A 13,892-nucleotide genomic window follows, 5' to 3' on the forward strand; every position below is an offset into this window, starting at 1 on the left:
TGCAGGATATCAACTATCACCTATAAATATGCGCAACATTCGAAACGAAATAAACATTCATGCGACATAAGTTCTTTTACAGATAAAGATGGAATAGCATGGCACCTATGCTAATGGTATACAATGGTAGGACACCAGTGGAAGATGAGAGAATGAGGATGAAGTCAGTACAATTGACACATCGTGGCTATTCACGAGGCATATTGTTGGTAATGAGAACTAGCATTCATTACTAACCATCCCTTCCCCTGCCCCCTGACTCAAGCTCAGGATCCCAGTACGTCATATCATCAATAGTACAACCCAAATTGGGGTTTTAAAAAATACATTGTCAAATTTTACGATATAGAATAAGATTTCTTTTCATATGTGTATGTAGTCTAAACCAAAATGACTCGGTCAACAAAATATTCACTCTAAAGCTATTTTCTATCTTCGGTTGCATAAAGATTATAAACCGAACTGAACGCACACATTATCGTAATACAACCGAAAGAAAACGAATTACCGAAATAGTTTCTCCTGCAAAACAGCAGTCATAACTTTTCGAAATCGCTTTAGTCATTTTAATAAACGGCCTATGAAAATCTGCTAATGGCGGACGGAAGTGAAAATGTCTATGATATCCTATAATCCTATTGTGGTAGAACAATGAAGCGGTCGGGCTCCAAAACCAGGCATTAGCGGCTCCCATCGGCTTTCTAAACCCAACGCGTGGGTGAACCGACCAAACATGTTATAAACTGTGAATTACTTTAGTGGAAGGGTGGACTGACTTTTGGTGTGCTTGTACTATTTTAAAAAAAAATATGAAAAGTTTAGAATAGTTTGATTTATGAGTTATGTATTTATAAATATATATACATATATACTCTAATAAAGATTAGATAGAAGACGCAAAGGGAAGAAAATTCAATATGGCTTATAAGGTAAAGGCCTCTTGTAACCCCTTGAACAAATCTATGTCCTCAACTCTCAATACCTAACATTTATTTTACCTACTGTATTACAAACATTTTCTATTATCAAACTTTAACCCTAACCTCATAAATATGAAATTTATAAATAAGTTTACTAGAGTGTAGTGAAAAATAATAAAAAAAATGTGGTAAAATGCGGTATATTAATGCTTTGGTAAACCTCAAGGGATTAACCGAGTCATAATTAATTGTCAATGTGTTTCTGGCCTAAGTCATAGTAACATATTGCGCATTAAACTGTTTAATTTTATTTTTTTTATTTATGTCGTTAGATTTAGATAAAATGTTAATTACTCTATTAAAAAGACAAATGTAATAAGATTAAGATAATATAATTAATTAAAAAACATTAATAATTATAAAATAAAACAGAAAAGTTATTTCTTATATGCCCTGAGGGTAAAATTTGCCGTTTTACACGAATTTAATAGGGAGACAGGTTTTAGACAGTGATTAATAGTCATCTGGCGCTGAAGCATAATATTACGAAATATTACAATTTCGAAGACAGGTTATACGACAAAATTATATTAAATACTACTTGCATAAAGAAGATTTTTTTCAATCCTTTTCTAGTTACGGTACAAAGTTTTCGAAAAATATACACAATTTCTATCAAATATTAAATAAATTCCCTTCCTTTTCCGTGGATGTCGTAAGAGAATTTAATGGTCGAGGGATGAATAGTAGCGTCCCTCTTAAAACATCACCAAAACCTAACTGTGATTACCAACCCGCTTGCCTAAACGTGGCAACTACTGGTAAAACTCCCCTTATACGGAAGGCAACTTAAAATGGCAAACAAGCTAACGGCCTACCTGATGGAAAATGGTAACTTTCGCCTATAGACATGAGCAGTACTATGAACATAACAGAGTATACATGATACCCCTATGCGTTGTCATTCCTGAGGACCCAGGTGTTATTTCACTGTACCCTGTAAATTCACTGCCATATCCCAACCTTCAAACCGAAACACAGCCATGCAAACACAACAGCTTCACAGTAGAAACACGAATGGGACAGAGGTACCCAAGCAAACGACTTTTGTACAAAGTCTCCCTCTGGCTAAACAACCAATGTCCTTACAATTTACTGTATAATTATGGTATTGGCGTGAAAATTATAATCCGACAAGTGAATAACGTTAATTACTGTCTACACAACTCATTACGTGTGCAAACATCGTACATTGCAGACTTTATATCTAAAACGTGACAACTAAATGCGATGAGCGACATAAAAGCTAATAACGGGTATTATGCACAAGAGGAATTGCTCAACGCAATGCTTTCTCGGAGCGTTTAGAATAAAACATGGTCGTTAAGACCGTTTCGGATGCTATTATTTACAATTATTTATTTTTGTCTCGCTCTCTATATGCACGTCTCTATGGTACGTTATTTTCTTTTTTTTTTAAACAGGAAGCATACGAACGGTATAGATCAAATTATGAAGCAATTAACTTGTCATGTTAAAACACGCACGATTTCTATGAATTAAATTAAGTATATAAAAATCAATATAATAAAAATGTATGAATAATAAGATATTAAAAAGTTATAATATAATATTTATTACTGGTACGATTTAAATTATGTACGATAACTATAAAAAGAAAAAAATGTTTCTCTGACACCATTTGCATAATGAACGGTATTCGCTAATATATTAGCGAACAATAATGACCTTTGTGTCATTGGGTATATGTATTAACATAATAATATGACATTAATAATCTTATTATTTTTATATGTTACTAATAGTAATAAACTATAAAATTGTAACTAGACAATATCTATATGGGAAATATTTTAGAAAAATTAATATAAGCAGTCTTTAAGACCAATAGAAGTCAAATAATTTATAAAATTTTTGTCTGTCTGTGTATCTGTATGTTTGTTGCGACGTTATGCAAAAACTACTGCACCAAATCGGATGCGATTTTCAGTTATGTTCCTAAAGGGCTAACTTGAAATCTGGTGTACCTACATTTTATCGTGATACGTCATCTAGAAACACGAAACGCGTATGAAATAGCGTGCAAAATACTAGTTTAGTACTATAATTATTATGATAAAACATTACAATTCAATACATACATAGACGTACGTGCCTAAATAGAAATTTTGGAGGCATACTGTGTCTAAATCACCACGTTGTCACGTACGTTGATTGCTGTGCCAAAGGAATACCGGTAAAAACCTATTACAGGAATCATAAATGTGAGAATCGAATTAAATTTTATACCAAGCCACAGATGGAGTTTACCGTGTAAAGGAATATAATAAAACCGTAAATCGGTAACGGAGAAATGACGAAAACAATAGGTACCACGTCTTACAATGTAAGTTTGGCTAGAAATAATACACGTAAATGGACTATTTGTCTGATGGAAAAAACGCAATAGAAATTGGTATTGTTTCTTTATACATTTTTTATATAGTATGTACACAATAAGGTAATTTAATGTATCATATTTATCATGGTCATATCTAAGCGAGGCAATCAGCAATTCAATTCCATCTTTAATATTTATGACCTATTTTCACATTGTTATATAATTATATACCTTATTCATATGTAACATGTTTTAATAAATATATAGACAGATATTATCACAAAAGATTATTTAAATTACTTCACATGTATTTCAAATCACTATATATATATATAGATATATATATATATATATATATATATATATATATATATATATATATATATATATACATATATATAAATATACATATATATATATATATATATATATATATATATATATATATATATATATATATATATATATATATATATATATATATATATATATATATATATATATATTTATATATATCTCTGATTAACGAAGGAGACGACTATGAAGAGAAAATGTTTGACTTAAAAGGCTCCCTAAGTGATTAAACATAGCACTTGGAAATTTCGTACTTGAAAAACAATTCATTTTGTTCGCCCAACACGTACTTGACGTAGCTTGATGAAACTATATGTTTAGCGTAGCTCTGTATTGGTGAAAATACATATGACTCCGAATGATGACGGCTGCATCAGATGTGATTAAACATGCTTGTCGAGCAGGTAGATACTTGACAAGCAGTACTTTAGTGTCTAATTCACATAAAGGATAAACAAGAAACTATATCAATTAATTGATATAGATTAATACGAGTAAAAAAAAAATAAGTACATAACAATAATAATTAAAAAGTATACAACAGTGTTTGTCTTTCCGCTTCTTTCTTGTATTTCTATTGTATTGTTGCATTTCCACGTCCAATTATAGACCCAAGCGTGATAAAAAGTTGCGGAGCGCAAATTGAAATCCAATGATAATTAAAAATATGACGCGGTATCATGACAAACGCGTAAACTAAGTTATAGTGTAGCTTGTATTATTGCCTTTTAAATGCCTATGTTCAACTTGTTGTACTCTAGTCATGTACTTAGATTACAATAAAATTAACTATCACATTAACACTTCTTAGTCAATGAAATCATTACACTATAATGATAATAGTAAATACATTCAGGATTTAAACATTAAGTATAAAATTAAACTACCACTTTAATTTGCAATATATGTACAAAGAAATCAACACAAAAGAAGTATTTATGTGGTTAGGTGAAAGTGGGTCATATATATGACTACAAGTTGGCGAACAGCTGGCGAAGCGGTTGTGGCTTCCGGCTTGCTAGTCCAGTTGAGGGTTCGAATTTAGAAAGGGAGCAAAAACGGAATAAATAATTATGAACAAAATGCATTTTTAACAGGAAATGAAGGTAACTTCTAAACAGCGAACAATTTGAGAGTTAGTGAGACATAAAAGTTGCAAATAGAACTTCTGGTGTGGTTGGTATATCCACTGGTAGATACAAAAATATAATAACGGACCAAGACTCGATCCTTTTGGACTCGAAACTTTTATGTCATAAAGTTTAGAATATATATATATATATATATTAGAATAATATAATTTTGACTCAGAAAATTGTATCCTATAGATGAGATTTAAAAAGTGTTGCAAAATTTATTAACAAAAAAAACTATTTAAGATTTTGGCTTCAATATTTGTTACGTTGCAACTCGAACTGGCCAACAATAATAACTTTATTAAAAATAAAAGCACCACTACAAGTATGACGCCAAACTGGCTAAATATACATTAGCAGTTGCTAAAGGCGTCCGACTGTCTGTAAGTATTCATTTTCACGTGACAGTACCTGCTGACTGCTGGATACGACGAGACAACGTTTTATCTTACAATGACTATTTTTTTTAAATAAACTTTAAATAGCGAACAAGCTCACCAGATGGAATATAGCAACTGTCGCCAAAACACGAATATATCGACTTGGGCTTTACAGAATTAAATACATTGTAGGGTCTACGGTACCGCTCATGCATTACCGTACAAACATAGCTGCTTGCCGATAGGAACATGAGTTATATTTTTGGGCACGCTTTTCGAAAAGCAACGGTGCGCACGGTTTACACAGATGATTACAAACCTACAAATTAATTACTTTGTAGTTTTAACGAATAGGTCTACAGTAGGTACGAAATCAAATTCAGCACTAGAGGTACAATTTAGCTGAGGATAAAGTTATCGTTAGTAATGGGGTCTGAAAGTCCCATTGCTTACAATATACTGTATTAGGTCGACCTCCACGCGGTCCCCCTGTAAACCAATATGATTAATTCTTGTCGAATTCGTCACAGTAAACCAGCAACACCTTGCAACATTCACGCTCGAATATCATCTCCCACTGGTGCCTCACCAGTATATACCGATAGCTCAGCAAAAAACCTCTATCAGCTGATCAAAAACTGGTGGGAGTTGATTACATTAGTTCTTTTACATAACATAGAAATACATAGAAATAAATTGAGTAAGACAGGTATTCATGCTGACGATTTTTGTACAAAATCTATTTTTATTAAAAAAAAATCCATGTAAAATAATATTTTCACAAAACGGTATATAAGTATTTTAATTTCAACTGAAGTTCTACACACAGATGGCTTTAAGAAATAAAGAAAATATAACAAATAAATTAAATAAAATACCTACTGAAGACAAAGCACCACAAATTGACATAAATGCATATCACTCGGCACAGCGTGGCTTGAATACAAAATAGCTACATACAGCCAAAAGAGACTTGGCTGTTGACCTCTTTAGTCTTTGCCGCGAATATGCCAACTCTGTGAATAAGAGAGGTTACAGCAAAGAAATCGCTACGTCTTTCTTTTTTTTTAATATTTAGACACAGTTCAAACGTAATCGGCCATTTCTAAAATTATTTTTTAAACCCAATAAATCAAAAGTTAATAAGGTATTTAGTTTTAAATGACTTAAGGTATATATATTGTAAAAATTAAAGTATTATTAAATGATTATGTATCTTAAAAGTACTTGAACTATTATTTAATAATTATTAATTAGCCAAATAAAAATTAATAATTTAACTTATAAGAATAAAGTGTAATCAATTTATTTTTAATTTTATAGGCACGTGGAGTACAAAAAGGATATTTCATGTTTTCTGCCAATGCAGAGAATATTGTTCGCAAATATAATGACCGAGAACAATTCGCAAATTATTTACGGGAAATTCTTTTTTACGTTTTGACATTTACACCTGTCACATTAATATCTTCGAGAATAAAAAACAAACAATAAGTAGGTAGGTATTACACTTTAAAAACATAATACTAGGTACCTACTTCATATACATTTTATACACACGTGGAATAATACCAGCCGATAACTTGTTGTTCCCGTGATAAATACCTATATTTCCTTTATTTTTCGAATCGTAAATATTTTGTTAATCTAACAATATAAGCACCTACGTTTTACTACGTAAAAGCAGCTTCACAAACATACACATTGGAATGAATTACGAGGTGTTCTGTAGACGTATTTAAAAGATTTGAATTTAAATCTGTTGTTAGACCTTCGACAAGAATACCTGGCTGCTCTTTATATTCCACCATTTTTGAAATAATCATATTCTGTATTTATCTTTTGTTTTACTTGTATTACTGTGCTCTTTTTAATTAATCTCTTTTTAGTTACATTTATAAGTAGATTTTGCTTTTATATATAATATGCTTTTGTTTTGCGTCGCAAAGAATAACGGAATTTTATGACGATTGCACGTCACAAAATTAATACAATACCAACACGGGACTCAACCCTATCTAATGCAATGGCAATTGTGAAAATCTGTTCAGAACTGGCGACATAATTGTGTAATCTAGCCACAAAAAAGTCAGGCGAATTGACAACCTCCTTTTAGGAGCCGCATTAAAAAGGTATCATTTTAGCAACAATGGCAGAGTGTAGGCTGTTGGCGGCACAATGCTATCGTTGCCGTTAGGTGCCCGTTTCGGTTTTCGTGCAACTATCACGCTACTTAACGGTGCTGGCGACATTTCACGATCGCAGCCGGATCGGCTCTGCGACCTTTATAACTGAGTGCAGCGATTTTAGTTCAAACTTAATTTTATTTAACTTTATATTTAAATAAACATTTCAAAAAGGTCCGTGGTAACGGAATGAATTTGTACTGAAAGATATCAGACTAGAAAACGATAGGGTTGCTATACAAAATGCCTAAACATAAACAGCCTATGTTGTTTTGAAATTTATGCATTTTTAAAAATATATTAATTTTGAAACGAAACCTATAAAAAATTTATATAGCAAAATATATCATTTTGACATGTTTGAGATTAGTCAACCAACTTAAAAATGGCGAAAAATTAAGAATTCTAGTGAAATATCTACCAAAAAAACACTACCTTTCTTTAGGACATATTGATAAGGCTCTATCAATAATCACTGGAAAAACGATCAGCTAATTGGCACGTCGCTTTTTCCGACTGAATATTGAAATGTTCAAAAAAGAAATGTTTATTTAAATTTAATACATTATCAATGTTATTGTTTAAAATTTTTGTACCTCTGACAACAGAAGTAACACTTGAATCCTTAATATAAAAAAAAAATTGGCCAAGGCATTTACAATTGCAACATTATTTTAATAAAAGTCAATAATATATCAGCACATTCGAAATAAATAATCATGGTTAGAAGCCGTTAATCATGCAGATTATGTATACAGATATAGAGATACTGAATTATTTAGCATCGCCATTGTAATTAATATAGGGTAATTAAATTGAGCACCATGAAATTGGAACTTAATTTGGATACAATGTTTCATGCCAATGCCAAATCTAACAATGTAGTTAATTAGGTGTTTAAGTAGTTTCATTGTGCCGCTTTTGTACCTATGATACAAAACATAATAACCATAGTTAGTACAACATTGAGCAAAAATTGATGTAATTATCTACTTGATGATAAATAATGAAAGATAATTCAATAAACATTCCATTGGATTACAAAAATCATTTTTATAGTGGAAATCAAATCATCGTCCACTGTTAAACATAGGCCTCCCCCACAGACATCAATAAGGAACAGTTATGAGCCACCTGCATCTACTAGCTTCCTGCAATGCATTTGATATTGTTACTCCATCTAGTAGAGAGGGTCTCCTGCACTGCATTTGCCCATACAGGGTCGCCACTCAAAAACCTTGCCACTTCGGCTTGCTTATCCTTTTACTAACTCTTACAAAATTATTTATATGATATTTTATTTGTTCTAAAAATTAAAAGAAGCTTTTTATTAAGTACCCTATTAAAATACTATGAAAAAAGCGACAACAAACCACATTTTTTAATTTTATTCTTATGTATATTATATTATTTTTTTTTTAAGCTTTTCTTTCCAGAAAAGTAAGGAGTAAGTTAGGCATGGGTAATATGGAAATTGATTCAATATCTATATATTAAGTTCCTCAAAAAATTAATGGCAGGAAAAAGGTCATCATCAATTTCCAATTCGCCCATACCAGTTGAATATCTATTTTTGAATAGGTTAAGTCTGTTATCCAATATAATTTTTTGGTTAACAGACTTATAACATATTCATTATTGGACCAGTATATAAATATTGTAATTAAAATAAATTTGAAATAAATCCGTACAAAAGAACCACCTATTGTCCTCTCCTATAAACACTATAATCGCAAAATACCTTAATATCAATAATTTTTACCTTATTGACACAACTAGGTAAACAGTAGATAAGTACTGTTTACCTAGTGTAAATTATAATACATAGATATATACAAAATTTTTCACCAGAGGGAGACTTTGTACAAAAGTCGACTGCTTGGGTACCTCTGTCCCATTCGTGTTTCTACCGTGAAGTAGTTGTGTTTGCATGGCTGCGTTTCGGTTTGAAGGATGGGATATGGCGTGAATTTACTGGGCACAGAGGAATAACACCTGAGTCCTCAGAAATGCATGGGGGGTATCATGGGCGAAATAGTATACTCTGTTATGTCCATGGTACTGCTCATGTCTATAGGCGATGGTTACCACTTTCCATCAGGTGGGCCGTTTGCTTGTTTGCCATTCTAAATTGTATTAAAAAAAAAATACTAAATATAATGAGAATAGAATAAGCCTCCTATTTGGGCCGTTGTATGTGTGAGTCGTAATTAGTACAGCCAGCCAAGCTCCACCCAGAATCACAGAAGCTTCCTCATACCTTTACAGGCCTTATGGAACAACTTTACCGTTTCAAGGATTTCTGAACAAGGAGTCACAGCTACACATTCCAGGATTACATGAGCAGTCAATACTTTGACATTAGAATCTTTCTATATATCATCTATACTTATATTATAATGAGGAAAAAATTTACTGAATAATTGTAACGGAAAAAAAATAAAAAGTACTCTAAAGTTTTTAAAAATTATTTAACTTATAAAAATTTATATTGTTGATAAGTAACATATAACAATTCTATCAAAGTCCATGCAAAACTGGGTCAAATTGCTTGTGTATTATATCAAGCAACTCCAAAAAGAGACACACATTTATTATTAAATATAGTTTACATAATATCTTCATCAATTCTGAAACAAATTTGATAATTCTTTCCACAATCTATAGGATTTTGGTTCTATTTTAGGCAGATTTAATTTTATCAATATTTAATACTAGATTTTACTCCCTACTTTATCTACATGAACATGTACATTGACTGGAATAAAAATAGTCTTCTCCATCTTATAGGATGGAGCATAGCACATATATGCTAAATTTAATAACAATTAATAAAGTCATTAAGCCCTTAATAGGTAACAAACAGAAAAACTCACTTTCAAATTTATAATAGTAGTAAAAATTAAGTAAATAATGCAATTTAATACTATGATAATAGTTTATTGCAGATGTTTAAACATTAAAATATTATTGTATAAAGTACATAATAACTATGTTTCCTGTAGTAACCAATTACAGCCATTATTTTGCAGGTAATTTCATTAATTCTCTGAAGGATAAAACTTGTTTTTATTTAAATTAGTCAGTGTGACTGTTAAAGGTATAAACTTAATTATGTATTTAAAATAACAAACAACATAACCATACATTACACAGGGGAAGATTGATTCTGCGATTTAGTATACCTTAGTCAAATTTAAGTAATTTTAAGCAACTGAATAAGAAAATAATAATATATAATTCTCAAATCAATCTTTTTAAGATAAAATATATCCATTCATACTGAAAATGAAAGAAAATAAAAATATATGATTTAAAATATAATATTTTAAATGTTTAAGTAATTTCAAACTAAAACTATATGGGATATTATCGAAAACATAATTAAATTATTATGAAATTTAAAAATATACCAAAATAAGTTAGAGAATATGTTTATGGCCAGGACTGTCTCATATTAAGGTCCAGTAATAGCTTGTTATTATATGCCAATCTCACATGATTTAAATTGCTATACAAGTAATATAATTTAATACTCATATTAACTCCCAGTTTATCAATAAAGTGAAACATTCTCTTAACTATTTAGGAATAATATCGTCATAGTTGTAGAATACTGATGGATCTGACAAAGATTACATATAAAGATCCGTCAGTATTCTTCGACTATGACGATATAGTGATTAGAAATAAATATATTGAAAACAATCACAATTCTTATTTAAAGCTTTTACAAACTGTTTCACAAGTTTATATATATACATAATTTTCTTCATTTATTAATGGTTCACTATTAATGTTTATACTTTTTTATATAGTCTGTAGAAGTCTATAGCTGGACTCATCATCAATAATTGATGACAAGTTCATCCTCCTGGTATTTATTTTTATTACAAATATCCCACAAACAAAGAAACAAATTTGGTGTATCAACATTGTTGACACAACAAAAAAATTATCATTTCCAATTCCAGATTGACTTTTGTAACCAATGATGACTCTCAACTAACTAAATAAATTAACATTAAAAAAATTAGAAAGAAATAAATACTTTTAAGTAACTTGAAGAACTTGGTTTATATATATATGGATAAATTCAATAATTAATATTTGCATGCCATTTGATGTGGCGAAACATAATGGACATCTTATAAACTTCACAAATGCAACACCTTTTCTACAATGTTTCTAGCAAATAAATTTCATTTCAAAAATATAACTAGAGTCAATTCAAACAAAATAATTATACAATAGGTAAATACTTGGTAATCATAATGTATCACATACATTACTTTATAAACCCATAGGTAGAAATATAATTTCTTTTTCAGTGGTGACAGAAAAAAAGATTCATTCCCCTGGATGGATTACAGGCATAACTTATCACTTTCATATTACAAATATTTGATGAATTTGTTAATATGGTTTTATTGTTTATTTGTTGCACCACATTGAGCTAAACTAAACCCAAGTATTTAATGAATATGATAAAAATAATAAACCAAGTCTGAAAATGTATATTGTTTATTCAAGTACTTACATGATCTATACATAGATAACTTTATAACCAAACCAGATAATTTTATCATAGATTAAATATTTGGGTTTTCCCTGTTGTCAATGTGGCAATTGGATAAATACGCAGGTAAGAATTAATAAGATTCTTATAGGAAATATAAGACACGCACTAAAAATAATATGCCGTGTTTACCTCGTCTCGACACTCGGTCGGGAACGGCAGGAAATCAACACCAAGCTAAAATTATATCAGAACATATCGTAAGCGACCCACGTACGTGCCACCGGCCACAATGTTAGTTTACTCAAGAAAATAAAAAGGTTATTAGAAACTCACACGTCGCAAGTGAGCGTTTCGTATCGCTTGCGTAGAAAGCAATCGACCGACACCGCACTTCGGCGGGAACCAGTAATTTTCCACTCCGCGTCGCTACACCAAAGCCACTAAATCTTATCAAGGACCTTCCTCACCTCTCGAAGTCAAAATTGTGACAGTACGATCCCACTATCATGCTGAAAGAAGCACACGAAAGCGGACAAAGGGTCCTTCAAAACACAGCCATTTTGAAACAGTTCATCTGAAATTGTTACGTGTACAGCAATCACACAGTGTTTCATAGACCAAAAAAGAAAACACAACTATCCGTTCGCACTCATTTTGAAATCTCAACACTATACAAACTACCACTAAACATTTCACACACTTTTTGTACGATTTCACTTCATACTTTCGCACACACCCGATTACGTCGCACAAGTCCGTCAAACGGAAGCGACGAACTCCAACGAATGAAATTCTACAAAAAGCTACGACGTAAAATATAGGTATTGCCATCAAAAACAGTTATATTTTCTACCAAATTTTAAGTATATTTCAAAATGAGCTTATTATCTCGTCCACATTGAATTGTTATTCCATGAATAGTATCTAAATTGATAATACAACTAGCGTTTGCCTGCGGCTTCACTCGTATATGATATTGTGTTTTATAAATATTATAAAAGACTTTATTTTTTGTGGAAGACTAAATAAAATAATATGTATAATAAAATTTCGCCTTCCTAATTTAAATAAATAAATGTATAAAACTTTTTTACGTTACATACGAATTTTTATCTAAATCAAATCATCCCCTATCAGTCTCTCTTTTAGGAGTAAAATTTTCAAAAACTACAGAATAAGAACTTATTTTTTATCAAAAGCCTTAAAACAAACTTTCATGTTTCTAACTTCAAAAATAATAGAATTACTATACAAATTTTCACCCCATTTAACTTTGTTAAGTGGTAAAATTTCAAAATTTTATTTTCAATTATAACATAAATTTCATACAAACTTTCATCTCCTATTTCATCCCTGTATGAAAAATTTTATTATATTTGAGTCACAAAATTCCATCATTATCGTAACGTATATATTGAACGCAGATAATTTGGTAGCATCTTATATTAAGATAGACAATATATTTTAATTTGATTTTTCATAAATAAAGTCGTAAGTAGTACTTTAATTACCTCAAAATTTATTTTTCAAAAAACTGACTTCTAATCAGAGAGAATAATTATTTTACCATTAATTACAATCCGAATGAAATTGAGCAACAAATAAATATTTGTAATTTATATCCTGCACAAACTGTTAAATTTTCAAAATGTTATAAAAAATAATAGTGTATTTATTTTAAATTAATTAATTATTATATAAGATGGTTTCAAAATATCTCTTATTTAGTATTTCCTTTAGTAAGACATATTTATCATCTTTTTGTTTAAAATGACTTGAAGAAAATGTAAAATTACTAAATACATTTGTTTTGTTGTCTTAATATTCAAAACTTTTGCAGTTGATTTGAAGTATCATATTTTATATATAAAATTAAAATTTAAAATAGTCATCACAACAAAATTATTATTCTAAGGTCAACTGTAAACAAAATTTGTATCAAATTGAGTCGGAATTACTTTATATTTAATTTTAAATGTTACATACATAGTTT

General features: G+C 30.2%; 1 protein-coding gene across 9 annotated transcripts in view; it reads right to left on the reverse strand.

The window, feature by feature from the left end:
• The window catches only part of LOC113512185 (homeodomain-interacting protein kinase 2), a 133,452-nt gene extending 120,754 nt beyond the window's left edge, over positions 1–12,698 (reverse strand). For 5 of the 9 annotated variants that reach the window (XM_052893819.1, XM_052893824.1, XM_052893822.1 and 2 more), the window contains exon 1: positions 12,367–12,698. The gene's annotated coding sequence lies outside the window, so the exon portion shown is untranslated. Of the gene's footprint in view, positions 1–12,232 lie in introns of all 9 variants that reach the window. The other 4 variants (XM_052893821.1, XM_052893818.1, XM_052893820.1 and 1 more) reach the window with 2 other exon arrangements.
• Between the last annotated feature and the right edge of the window lie 1,194 nt (positions 12,699–13,892).

Source organism: Galleria mellonella, unplaced genomic scaffold (assembly GCF_026898425.1).
Source record: "Galleria mellonella isolate WM207_F2 unplaced genomic scaffold, CSIRO_AGI_GalMel_v1 utg184, whole genome shotgun sequence".
NCBI classification, from domain to species: Eukaryota; Metazoa; Arthropoda; class Insecta; order Lepidoptera; family Pyralidae; genus Galleria; species Galleria mellonella.